Below are 13,476 nucleotides of genomic sequence, written 5' to 3' on the forward strand. Positions count from 1 at the left end.
GGGCTTTAGGAATTTGGAGGAGGGAGCTATTGATCTGGTTCTGACATGAAGGTTTTTGGAGGCAAGAAGGTGGCATATTTGTTCCAAGCCTTGAAGACTGATACAGCAGGACCTGCAGAGATGAGATGGAGGCCATTAGGAAGCAGGAAAGGATGGGGTGTGCATGAAGAGATAATCACAGCAAAGGGCACATGTTTGTATCTGCACTTGAAATATCCTTATTTACATGAAAAGACCATGTTTACAATTTAACTGCAGTTTACAAGGGAGTTATACTAATCCTGAGACTCTTACTCTGTTTCTTCACCTTGTGGTCAGGAAGACCCAGGGATCCTGTCACCCTCTATAATGGCAGTTCCTCTGGTCCAAGACTTGACTCCTGTGATAGACCCATCATAGATTTTGTCCACTTTGTTGAGAATGTGGTGGCCAACGTGGAGAGACAGTTTCCTTGGGGAAAGTGAGGGGAGTTAGATGGTGGAGCCCACAGATCTCTAGACCCTTCAGGGCCCTCCAACCTGCCTACTTAGGAGGGGGACCCAGATGTCCTTCGTAAAGAAGACAGAGATCTTTCACCAGGCTCATAAAGAAGAAAGATTGTTTTCATCACTGTAGTTCTTAAGGGTTCTTGGAAAGCATGTGTTGATAAACTAAAACATTTGCTGCAGCATCTTTTTATCCAGTGCATTAGTCAGGAAAAAAGTGAAGTTGTAACAAGGAGTCCCAAAAGAGAGTGGCTTAAATAAGATGGAAGTGTATTTTAACCTCACTTAACTTGCTGGCTGCTTCAAGCTGGCGGGGCAGTTGTGATTCACAAAGTCATTCAGACCCAGGTTCTTTCTATCTTGTGGCTCAACTCTCCACTTAGGTGTTATGCTCATCTGTGTGGTTGGAGCTGTGTGGCAGGTACATTTGCTTTACCATACATGGAAATTGGGAAGAGGAGCATAATCTCTTTTTCTTAAAGCATGGAATATAGACATTGCATTCATCATTTCTGCACACTTCCCTTTGGAGAACACAAGGTCACATTGTCACACCTAACCCCATGAGGGGCTAGGAAATACAGTCTCTAGTTGGTACATTGTGTCCAGTAGAGCAGATGAGGGAGGGATTGGTCTGTTAGCATAAGGAAGCAAATCACTTAGGGTTTCTGCTCTGTTGGAGGGTATAAAGAAATTTGAGTTATTTCTTGTTACTTTGGATTATTATGTACAAATGGAGCCAATATGCAGATTACACTGGACATCTCTGGACTGAGCACTGAAGGGAATATGTATGTGTTACTACTTTCTGAGCCCTTTGGGCTTTTGCTCCCCCTAAGTAGTATCTCATGTCACAAGAATATCTACTGCTCAGCCCTCCCTGCCCCTCATGCATGAGGGCCATCCATGCTTCCAGGTAGGAACAGAGGCAAGTGGTAATGAAACCTACATTCTGGTGAGCTGCCCGTTCTCTGATCTAACCTGACATATATTCATGTTTGCAAAGCAGTTGTCTGTGGCTTCATTTGTTCTTCATGCACATCCTAGGATGCAGAAGGCTGGGCAAGTTTTCTCCACACGTTATACAGGAGAAGATGGGCTCAATGAAGTTAAGTGATGTATTATTTAGAATAAGCTAGTTCTGCTTTAGTAACAAGCAGTCCCCAACTGCAGCACCTCAGTACAACAAGAGTTTACTTCTCATGCACATGAAATGCACCGGGGGCCCGAGTGACTCTTCAGGGCAACTCCCCTCCATGTGGTCCTCAAGGATCCAAGCTGCTGATGGCTCCGTCCTCCTGTAACTATGCCATCTGGAATGCACATCCTTCTTGGGCCTCACAGCCGGACAAGAAAGAGACTGGATGATCATGTCTGGTGATGACACATATTGTCTGCTCATATTCCATTGGCCAGATGGAGTCACATGGCTCACACGCCTGCAAGGGGGCTGAGAAGTGTCATCTAGAGGAAGAGCTGGAGATCAATGACACTAGTCATACCTACCACAGATGTTTTGCTCAAGATCCCATGGCAATCATGGCGCCTTAAGTTTTGTTTTCTATTTTTTGTTTTTCTCATTTCTGATGTAACCCTAGGCTGACAGTTAAGGCAAGCTCCACTTATCTTTCCCTAATAGCCCCTCCATATATGTATATATGTAACTGACAATCTAGTCCTTTTGGGATAAAAAGGTCTAATTCCATATTCAGAACTTTCTTGTGAGATGCTGGGCTTTCTTCCAGAGTTTGCACTTTACCTGTATTTCAAGGTGCCTAATCCACATAATTAGAATCCCTCTTTTGGATCTCAGACTATGGGAAAAACACTTGAAGTGCATACTTTCTCTTGGCTTAGAGAAAGGAATGTACAGCCATCATCATTGATTCATATCTTTTTATAATGATGGGCTATACATCTTAGTGGACAGAGACTAGAAATTAGAAAAGGTATATGTTGATAAGGGAAGAGGAGGGTGAAAGAGAAAAGGGTGGTGGGGAGGAGATGCAGCAGAGACAGTGGGGGATGGATGGAGGGGAAGGATGAGGCCCAGCCCAATCCTTCATGGAGTAAAAAGCTAAAGGGCTGTATGCCTGACCTGCTACTGGTTAGAGACAAGTATGTACGGAGTGAGGGGAAACCTGGAACACCATTTTCTGCACATGCAGAATTGCTAGAGCTAAGCTTGAGTAGGACTACCTGGGAAGCTTGTTCTTACGGCCTGGACCCAAGGAATACAGCTCCTTTTTCATGCTTCTCTTCTCTGTCCCTCCTTGGAGAGAGCCATGAGCCTTCTTTCTGGGTCCTAGACAACCATTTAATACCTGTAACTATGGAGAGGCTTCCAAAATCCGTTTTTTGTTCTCTTCATTTGTAAACAAGAGATAAAAATATTCTCTCCAGGTTCTTGAAGAATCAAACAAGCCAACAAATATATCAGCTTTGTTAACTATAAAGGGCTGTGCAGACTCAGGGGTTGGTACTGTAGTATCGTCATCATTGTCACCATCATCACCTCATCGTTGTTATTTTACTCCACACATGACAGCGCAAGATACAAAGATAGCAGCAATTATAAGTAGTGACAGAGTCTGGCTATTTCTAGCTTAGGAAACATGTTGTTAGCATGCTTGGTTCTAGTTTCTCTTTTTTTCCTAGATCCTCTTCTCTATAGTTCAGTGTCTCTCCTCTGGCTTTCCGAGTAGTTAGCTGCCTCCCAATTTTAGTTTGAAATGAATTTGTGCTTCTGTGTATCTGTATTAGTTTTATATTGCTGCATAGCAAATTACCACAGAGGCAGTAGTTTAAAGCAACACAGATTTATTGCCTCACTGTTTCTGTGGATCCTCTACTCAGGGTCTTACATTGCTGAAATGAAGGCATTCTTATCTGGAGGCTCAACTAGGGAAATATACACTCCTAAGCTCTCTCAGATTGTTGGCACAATTCAGTTCCTTGCGGCTGTAGGACTGAGGCCCCTGCTCTCTTGTTGTTTGTGAACTGGCAGTCTCTCTTAGGTCCTAGAGGCTGCCCACTGTTCCCTGCCACATGACCTTTTCTACAATATGGTTGTTTGCTTAAGGCCAGCAGAACGAATCTCTCTCTTGTTTTGAATCTCTCTGATTCAAGCAAGAGCTGAGTCCCTATCAAGGGTTTACTTGATTAAATCAGGCCAATGCAGGATAATCTCCCTTTTGATGGACTCAAAGTCAATTGATTAAGGACCTTCCTTAATAGCACCTGCAAGAGACTTCTGCCATATAATATAACGTAATCTCAGGAGTGATATCCCATCATATTCATAAGTCCCCAAGTCCCACTTCCTGACATTCAAGGGGAAGGGATTCTACCAGGTGGACTCCAGAGGTCACTTTAGAACTCTTTCTACCACAAGATGGAAGAGGTCTCTATTTCTGAGATCAAGCCAAGCTTTATCCCAGCAAAGATTGCATCTTCTCTGATACCCTAAATTTGGAAGATACAAAGATGCCTAGAAACAAGTAGTTGCCAGAGTGGTTGTCTTAGCCTGGGGTTCCTAGGAGTCATGCTTGAGGCAGGGATTCAACGCTGATGCTTATTTGGAAGGTACAGTCCCAGGGCAGTGAGAATGAAGGCAGCAGGGAGAAAGGCAGGGAAGGAAGGGAAGTGGTGCATGGTCAGGTGTCACTGATCATTGTAATGGCCACTGGTCCACAACAAGCCACAGGAGGCAGAACTGATCATTTATCAGATGCACCCTTCTCTACCAAGCAAAACTTCTCTGGACAGGTTGTATGGAAACTCCGTGCCCTGGAGGGAAGAAGAGATAAATGAAACTATCTACCTGGCTTCTTCCTGTCTCCTGTTTTTCACTGACCAATTTGCTCCATTGGGAGTTAACTCCCTGCATTTCCAGGTTGTGTCATTGGCCCGTTTGGGGAGCTGCTCTAGAAGCCAGATCCCATGCTCTGGGGTGTGGGGTCTTATTCTAGTCCATGCTTGTCTGTATGGAAGTGTTCTGCCCTGGTGGCAACAGGTGGAGCAAGTGGCTGATGGGCTGGGAAGCAGGTGAGACCAGGAACTCACAGTGCATGGGGTAGAGCCATACAAACTCATCTCATAGTGGTGCAACTATAACAACATCAAGAATGCTAGAAAGGGACACCAGAGAGCTCCTGCCATAGGGCAACTTGGGGAAATGGCCTAAAGGCAGGAACAATGGGAATAGAGGAGGGGGTTGAATCAAGACATATTCATTTATGTCAGGTATTTGTAGCTACCTTTTTATTATAAAGGTAGTACATTTAAATAAAAAATGAAAATAGTACAGAAGTGTGTATAATGAAATGAAAGTCTTTTTTATGCCCAAGATTTCCCAGAGAATCCATGATTTTCCTGTCTTCTCAAAAGTGTTCTGGCTTATACAATTGAAGGTAGATGATGGATGGATGGATGGATGGATGGATGGATAAATAGATAAATAATGTGTGCATGTGTGTGCATATATGTCATTGTACCTATATCTTTGTGCATGTGTGCAAATATCTGTGTAGAATAAATTCCTAGATGTAAAGTAGCAGATGTCATTTAAATTTCTATAGATGTTGTGAATCTCTTGTCTTCTAACAAGTATGTCCTAATTTGCGCCCCTCCCTCCCCAACCCCAGTAGTGTTTGGTAATGCTGGTTTGCCTACAGCAGTGTCAGCACTGGGTATGAATGATTTTTACCAATCTCTGAATGAAAAACAATATGGAAATGTTTTTGTTTGCATTTCCCTAATTATAAATAAGGTTGATCTTATTAGACATTGAAGGTGTTTAAAATAAAGTTCTGGCTTTTTACTTGTCCACTGGACCTGGTAGTCTGTCTCTGTCAGGACCATCCCAGCTGGGAAGGTGACCCTACTTCAGAGAGCCTGAGGTCACTCCTAACAGGCTGGGATGGAGCACAGAGACAGTGCAACAGAAAAAGCACACAGGGGAACTGAGGCTTAACCCAAAGCAGGGAGAGGCTGGTAGGTGTTTTTACTCTGACAAACAACAGACATTTGGACATTTGTGGCACATTTGCTTTGAGCTGTGACACCTCTGGAACTAGTTTGATGTAGAGAATGGGCAGTGTGAGTGACTTTCTGACCCTGGACACAGACCATGCCTGTGGCCAATCAAAGCCCTGTGGGTGATCTGTGAATAAAACTCCAGACACTCCCAAATGTCCTGTCCTGGCTGTGCTTCCTTTGGGGAAAGAAGAGGGATTTTGAACCTAAAGGGAAGAAACATCTAGACATCAAAGCCACTTCAAAGAGAGTGGTGTGTCTGTGGGTGTCCAGGGAGGGGCTTCCGCTGTTTGGGGCAGTATGGTGGGAGAGGCCTTGCTAAGGGTGATGGCCCCGCATGCTGTGGGTGACGCCCCTAATGATACATCCCTCTTAGATCATTAAAGCTGGACAGAGCTGACAGGTCATTCATCCACCCCCACTGTGGGGTGCAGAGGGCCTCCCTCTTTCTCCTTAGCAGTGTGACCACATCCTCACTGTCCCCCTTCTCTTTGTCCCCCCTTGCCTTTTCCATCCAGCTGCTTGACGTTTCCAGGGTGGCGGTTCCTTCCAGGGCACCCGCAGGAAAGCATTGCCGACCGCTTCCTGCAGCGACCTGGAGCCTCCAGCTGCAGTGCGATCACAGTGGGGCAGGGCCATGCGATGTTCCCCACGGGAAGAAGTCACTTCCTGCTTCTTCCACTCTTGGCAAGGGGTCCCTCTTACTTTGCAGAAGTAGCTGATGGCCATGCCCAAGTCTTTGTCCTAACGGGCTGGTGTGAAATGTTAGAATTTCTGTCCATAAGCTGTCATTTATTCATTCACATTCCCTCTCTCTTCCTCTCTGTGCCTCCCTCTCCCTGTCTCCCTCTCTCTCTTTCTCTCTGGGTGGGCTTTCCTTCCTATGTGATAAGGAAGCTCTGGGGGAGAAGGATAATTCCATAGGTTCATGCAGTTGGCTTCAGGGGACCTCAGCCATTTCTCTCCTGTTTGTGGTCTGTGTGGCTCCTTTCAGAGCCCCGTCACCCATCTGTATGGTTTTCTGAACCTAATGGAACAATCAGATGGGCCTAGTCTCTTGTTCCTCACTTCTGATGTGGAGAATTTAGGGAGGGTCAACCCCACACCACGGACTGAAATCCATTTCTCTCTCCCTTGCATCACCATGCCCGGGGGTGAGAGCCCAGTGGAGGGAGAACTCACCAATGCCAACAGTGACGTGATGATCCTGACTGGTGGTACCACTGGGCTTTGACAGCTGACGCGGTTCATTCTGGGTCATTGTTAGCTTAGAATCTCGGCAGGATCTTGGGAGCAAATCAATGGCATGGCTGGCCCAGGGTGTGGCTGGCCATGGATGTATGATGCTGACCTCCTGCCATGACTCTGGCCTTGAGGCTAGCTGAGACCATGGGTATTAAGCAGGGTGATGTAGAGGAACTGTGGCATGTACTGTCACATTACACAGCAACTCTGGTCTGGGCCTTGCCCTTCAGCCCCAGAAGACTTTTACTGGGGAGGTAAGATTGGACTCTTTGGAAGTCATCCTAGAAAAGGCCCTGGCTCCTTTCCTGTGCCTCTGTTTCTCCTTGTGTAGGAGGGAAGAAAACAGTGACTTGTATAGTGACCTGGGGTGTTCATAATATAATTTTAACTGGAAAGGTACCCTTGGAAGTGACAAAATGAAGTGATGGTTCCTAAAGACTGTCCACCAGCAGCCTGTGGATTCTTCCTCATTCCTAATCTGGAAGGGAGCAGTGACGTATCTCCTCATCGGCTCTCTGCAGCCAGAGTGGCCCAGCCCAAGGGCACATCCCAGTAAGGCCTTCCTTTCATACTCTGGGATCTTCTACAAGGGGCCTGTGCACCTAGGGTTGAAAGAGAGCACATGTTTTGGACAAGGTGAGGCTCACGCACAGATTCCACTTGGCCCTCTGGCTCCTTCTCATAATTGTCAGGAAACCAAGATCAACATAATGCCACTGAATGCTGGTAATGAAATGTCTGCTCTCCCCAACACAGGCCTTGTGGCCAGTCCCGAGAGATGCTCATTAAGTGAAAGGGCTGAGAATTCAATCACCGCAGGGCCAGACATGAGCAGAGGCTGCTGCTTCCCTGGGAACAGCTTGCCTCATTCCTCCCCCCAGAGTTCTCTGTCTCCTGCCCCACCCTCTCGAGCTGGGGCTGGTTTAGTCTCCCCAGACCTGGCACATAACGCAGGGCTCAGTAATTAGAGCTTGTGCAGGAAGAGCCGTGTCTAGAAATCTCCAACCCTTCTTCATGGAGCGGATTCAGTCAGACAAATAATGGTCTGAGATCCAGTGAGGCCTTACGTCTCACAGCATCTAGAACAGGGATTCTGGAGGAAATCCCCTCCATTCTGGAGAATCTGATGAGGGCTCTGGACATTCTTCCCAGGGGAGTGTGTGATCACACAAAGTCTGGCACTCAATTTCGAGAAGTTCGTAGATGCCAGAGCCCTTCCTATGCAGGATCACAGCACAGACCTCTAACCTCCTCAGTGGTAGGTCCTTCCTGTTTGGAGAAAGCAATGATAGTAAAGCTAATAGTAATGTGGGTGGAGATGTCTTGATGCTGTCTTCGAGATGGATGGCACCTTCAGCCCACAACTGTGCACATCTAAATGCTGTCCATCCTTCTAGCCTCGTGGCCAAACCTCTGGAATTCATGCCTGGCCCTCCTTCCCCCTCCTTTGTCTGAGAATCCAGAAAACAACATACCATGAATGATGATGATCACTTTCTTCTTGCATTGTATGTGTATATGCCTCCTGTCCTCTCTAAAGGAGACCGGTTTCCAGGAGGTAGGGACCAGCCATATTTGTTTCATCATCGGTTGCCCCTCAGCCCTCAGTGTGCGGAGTCTTTTATATGTACCAAGTGCTCAGTAAATGTTTTCTGGTTAATGGGTGGATGATGAATGTGTGTCCTCACTTGGGGACTGTGCATGTAGAGCCAGTCTGCCCAGCAGGATGAAGCTGGCCACCAACAAACATCACCCACTTGGCTTTCCTTGCGGACTTCTGGCCCTGTTGCATTTCCCATGCACACCCACACAAGGACATGGAAAAGGCTGTCCCCAGGAGGAGATGCTCTTCCCTCCCTCCCTCCTAGTACGCTCAGGGGCCTCTGACATTTAACTCTAGTGCAATTTGTTTGTTTTCACCCGAGTTGAAAATACCAACAAATGTCGCCCACCTTCACTCCTCTCTCCCCACATGTGACTTTGATGGGCCAGGACCTGGCAGCACTAATGAGCATCTCAGCTCTCTGTGAATGAGCAGGATTATGCAGAGCTCTGAGTAGGCAAGAGGAGTGGGGGAGTGGTTCCAGCTGGAGAAGGGTGAGTGCAGAGTTAGGGATGGGGGCAAGGCTGCCTGTGGAGGTTGGTGGTGGAACAAAGAGATAGGAGAGGACAGTCCTTCTACCAGCGCCATCAAAGGGAAAGATGACTTGCTAGCCCAATGCCTCTTGCTGTTCCAAAGGGCCTCTTCACATTGCCCTGAAGGTTGTCTGATTGTTCCCCGCATCTGGGTCAGCTCCTTCCGCCTCCCATGCACGTTTTGCAGGGATGGAGCTGGGATACCTTCCACCTTATACATTTTAGAAATTGGCTCCATTGTGAGTGATAAAAATAAATGAATAAATAAAAATAGCCTAAATGAGAAAGACTTTTATTTCTCTCTCATGTAAGAAGTAGAGGGAGGAAGGTCTGTATTTGAGTGAATAGCCTTGTACCAGTGTTGATTTCCTATTTTGACAATGTACTGTGCGTATGTGGATGTTATGTGGGAAAGTGAGGTGACCAGTCTATGAGAACTCTTACTAGTTTTGAAATTTCTTATGAGTCTTAAATTATTATTTTTTAATTTAATTAAGAGAAAAACCTACAAGGAGTCTAGAGCTCTTGAGTGGTGCCATGATCCCCAGGAACCAGTGTTCTTCTATTTTGTTATTTTGCATCCTCAACACATGACTTCTGCCTCATGGACCAAGACAGCTGCTCAGGCTCTATCCATGCATCCACAGTCCAGTCATTAGGAAAGATGGGAGGAGGGTAAAGGAAGGTGTGTTCTTTCTTTAAGGACAGCTAGAGGATATCACTACTCCTGGTTTACTTACAACCCTTTGGGTCAGTCTTAGTCACATGACCACACCTAGATACAGGGGAGGCTGGGAAATGTAGTCTTTATTCTGCATGGCCTTGTGGCCAAATAACACGTGGGGATTTTTACTGGGGAGGAAGGGGAGAATGGATATTAGAGGACAACAGGAGGCTCTGTACTGTCACCCCTTGGAGAAAGAGCAGAGTGCTGGGTGGCAAGGAAAAGTCAGTTGATTGGATTGCCCTCCCAACTGTCCAACCGGATACCCCCTTATCCTTCCCAGCTACCAAGAAGTTGCTCGTTTCCTTCCTTTAGCAAATTATCCAGTCCCCCTTCCCTGGCCTACAGAGCCTCCATCCAATCTTCTTTGCTCCACATGGGAATACAAGCCAGAGGCATGCATTTTCCCTGGCTCTGCTCTATGTCAAATGGCAGGAGGCACTTATGTGATATGAATTAGGAGAAATGATTAGGCCCTCCCCAGCCCTGGAGTCTCTCCAAACACCGCTCGTGCAAGTCAGAGGACAGTGCCTACAATTTCATTAAGGACTCAGTCCCTTGATTAAGGCAGTGCAGATTTCTCATTTAATCAGGCATTAGTAGTTTAATCACTGATTTATTTGATCTTTTTGTGTAGGGCAGCAAGATAAGGATCCTGGAAAGTTAGGGCTGGAAGAGAATTCAGAGATCTCATTGCCCCCAAACACCTTCCCTTTGTACATTTGAGGCAATTGAGGCTGGTAGGAGTGACATGGATGGCTGTGGTCACACTGTGGGGTCTCTTTTTGGCATCAAGCTTACTCCAATCTCTTGATGATCAGAATGGTTATTTGCTCATCCTGCCTGAGGCTGGTTGAGGTGGGCTCTGCAGGGGAGGGCCTGCTTGCTGACTACACTGTACTCCAGGGCTTGCAGGAGAAACACAACCCCAAGTCAGCCAGTCCCTGAATCCCGAGGCCAAGTGACGGTGTGAACGGGGAGGAGATTTGCACCCCCTTCTATACTTGGGCCAGTGCAGTACAACAGGTGCTGCTCAGGAGCGTGCTGGCCCCTGATCTCTGGCCTGCTTGGGGCACTCTGACCTTTGACACGTCAGGGCAGAACCTCCCCACCCCGAAACTCTGGAGTGAGCTCTCCCTTCTCTCTCACTGAAGTGCCGGATGATAAAGTCACTGACTACTGCTTGGCTAGAGCCTTCTGTGTTTTGTTGATTGCCTCTACCGGAGAGCATAGGTGAGTCCCAGGGTCCTGATGTTGCACAATCCTCAAGGAGTTGGGACACTGAGACGTTTGGCGAGGAGCAGTTTATTAGTGCCAGCGCTGGCTCAGCGGATTCATATCCAAAGGCTGAGCCCCGAGCGCAGTGGGGCCGTTCCTTTTATACATTCACTTCAAGGGTAAGGGAGAGTCAGCCCCCAGGAATGCTGCAGTGGAAGCTGTTAGTGTACTGTAGGATCAGCCAGAAGGCTAGTTATGCTTTGACCTATCTCAATAAAGGTTACCCTGATACTCTACTGTAAACTAATGGGCCTCCATGACTATGACCAACAACCTGTACTGTATCACGGGGTCCCGGTGGGGGGGTACATTGTTAAATTGCTTCAAACTTAAGCACCCCGGTATTCCTCTACATTCTTAAAGCATTAAAGAAACATCGTCCCTTTTCTTGGCTTGGCTTCCTACCACACTGAGACCCCACAAAGCTGTCTGAAAGCCAAGAGGGACCACCTATACACCTCCCAGAACCTCATGTGCCTCATCTGTAAAAATCGAGATAATTACCACATCCCTACTTAGGGTGGGGGTGGGGGATGAAAGGGTTCAAGCATAATATGGTCAGCATGTAGCTGACTCTCAGCAAGTGTTCACCATGGGATGATGACATCATCTACATTTGAAGAACGGGAAGTATTAGAACCAAACTCAAGTATTTTGCCTTCTGAGAAGGCTTTCACAGAAAATATGTCTGGGGCCAAGCTTTTAAAGACTCTCATTGCAGGTCCCCAGTTAGTTTAGGTGGCAGAAGACATCACCAGTGACAGCTGTGCCCACTGTAGGCTAAAGGGTGGCCAAGTCAGGGGAGAAGAGGCACTGGGGGTGAGTCTGCGCTCAGTATCACAGCAATGTTAAAGCTAGTGAATGCCCTTATTTACACAGAGGAAACTGAGGCACAGGGCCGGAACATGCTTAGCCTGAGTTACTGAGAAAGTCAGGGGTATATTACCTTTTGCAAAGAGAAAGTATAAGTACAGTGTTTCTGAAGAACAACTACCATGGTGTAGTGATAAAGTGGTTTGACATCAGGGAGCCCCAGTCTGCAGGGAGATATGGCCCTGCCCTCAGGGAGCCCCAGTCTGAGGGGAAGACCAGCCCTGCCCTCAGGGAGCCCCAGTCTTAAGGTGTAGACAGCCCCTGCTTCTCTGTGAGTTCCAGTTTGAGGAGGAAGGCAGGGCAGACTTTCTTCTGTCATTGGTCTCCTGCCCCATATCCCCCTCCCTCGCAGCGCTGGGTCTCTGTCCTGCCTTTAATAGACTGTCGTCTCCCAGAGAACAAAATGGGACATTTGTTCAGACTGTATGGAGCCCAACACAGCAGGTTCTGAATAAATATTTATAGCTGCTAATGATTTAGCACAGTAAATACATATAACCTAAGTGACAGAAGCTAATGAACAGCACATAGCCGCTGTGCCGGCCTGGCCATCAGTGGTAAGGAACAGGGTGGAGACAGAGTTATTTAAAAACCTGTAGTGATCAGAGAGACAGGAAGGACCTTTCTAGTGAGTGACCAGAAAGAAACCCTAGCACCCCCAAATGGGGCTTCATTATGACTTCTGTGTGTCCTAAACACTTCCACCTTCAAGTCTTCCTTCCTTCATCAAAGAAAACCATCTCTGCTTCAGCCCTGTGCCTACACCTAGACTATCCCCAAGCCTAACCCTGGAATCAGAGCCCAGCTTGGAGGAAGATTGAATTATTGCTCCCTGGCCCCAGCTTTCCTTGCTTGCATCAACCCCTATCCGTGTAACCTCCACCAGCAGAATTTCTTAAACCCGTGGCCAAGGTCCCCTGGGGGTGGTGAGCTGTAGGAATGTGTTTCACATTTTCGATTTTATTTCAGTGGCAATCTAAAATGCATTCTTTACCAAAGCTTCTCCTTGAGAATGCCGGTCTCGACTTAAAGACAGCCACAGAATAAGAATTACAATAAGTGACACGGTTTTGAAATTTCACTACGTGCCGGGTCCTGCTTGTGTCTCTCACATGAAGTGACCCAGTTAATCTTCATCTTCACAACTTTAAGAGATTATCCAATTTTGCAGATGAGAAAACCAGAGTATTAAGAGGTCAAACAACTTGTCCAAGAGCACGCAGCTAGTAAGAGCCAGGATTCCAGGGCAGGTGCGCCCTTTGCCCATGAGCTGGCTGGACACCAGAGTCCTGTGCTCACCACTAGCTACTCTGCATCCACGTCAAGCTTCCTGAGACAGTGCTTCTCAAACTGGAGACCTTGGAAGAGTCTCCCTTTAAAAGGTTTCTGTAGTTACCCAGCTTTGTTGGGTCCTTCTCTGACTACCGTAAGACCTTGAACTGTTAATCTCCTAGAATGTTCTTGTCAAGACAGTTTGAGTTAGCTGCTGAAATCCTACTACCAGCATTCCAGGCCGCAGCCAGTGTCACCTCCTCTGGGAAATGTTCCATTGCCCCAGTTAGGAGGGATGTGTTTCTGAAGAATTCCTGTAGCATTTTGCCATTCTTTTCTCTCTACCTTGAGAACATTGTTGTCCCTGGTTGGGACAAATCAAAAACTTTAGAGACCAAGAGATCTCTGAAATGAAAGGGTTTATTG

At 47.0% G+C, this 13,476-nt stretch overlaps 1 protein-coding gene across 3 annotated transcripts in view; it reads left to right on the plus strand.

Annotated features, from left to right (window-relative positions):
* Window positions 1-13,476, plus strand: part of LRFN2 (leucine rich repeat and fibronectin type III domain containing 2) — a 176,956-nt gene that overhangs the window by 112,305 nt on the left and 51,175 nt on the right. Inside the window, exon 1 of one of the 3 annotated variants that reach the window (XM_036907168.2) lies at window positions 8,280-8,325. The exons of the other annotated variants lie outside the window; for them this stretch is intronic. The gene's annotated coding sequence lies outside the window, so the exon portion shown is untranslated. Of the gene's footprint in view, window positions 1-8,279; window positions 8,326-13,476 lie in introns of those variants that run through there. 3 annotated transcript variants of the gene reach the window in all.

Source organism: Manis pentadactyla, chromosome 16 (genome assembly GCF_030020395.1).
Source record: "Manis pentadactyla isolate mManPen7 chromosome 16, mManPen7.hap1, whole genome shotgun sequence".
NCBI classification, from domain to species: domain Eukaryota; kingdom Metazoa; phylum Chordata; class Mammalia; order Pholidota; family Manidae; genus Manis; species Manis pentadactyla.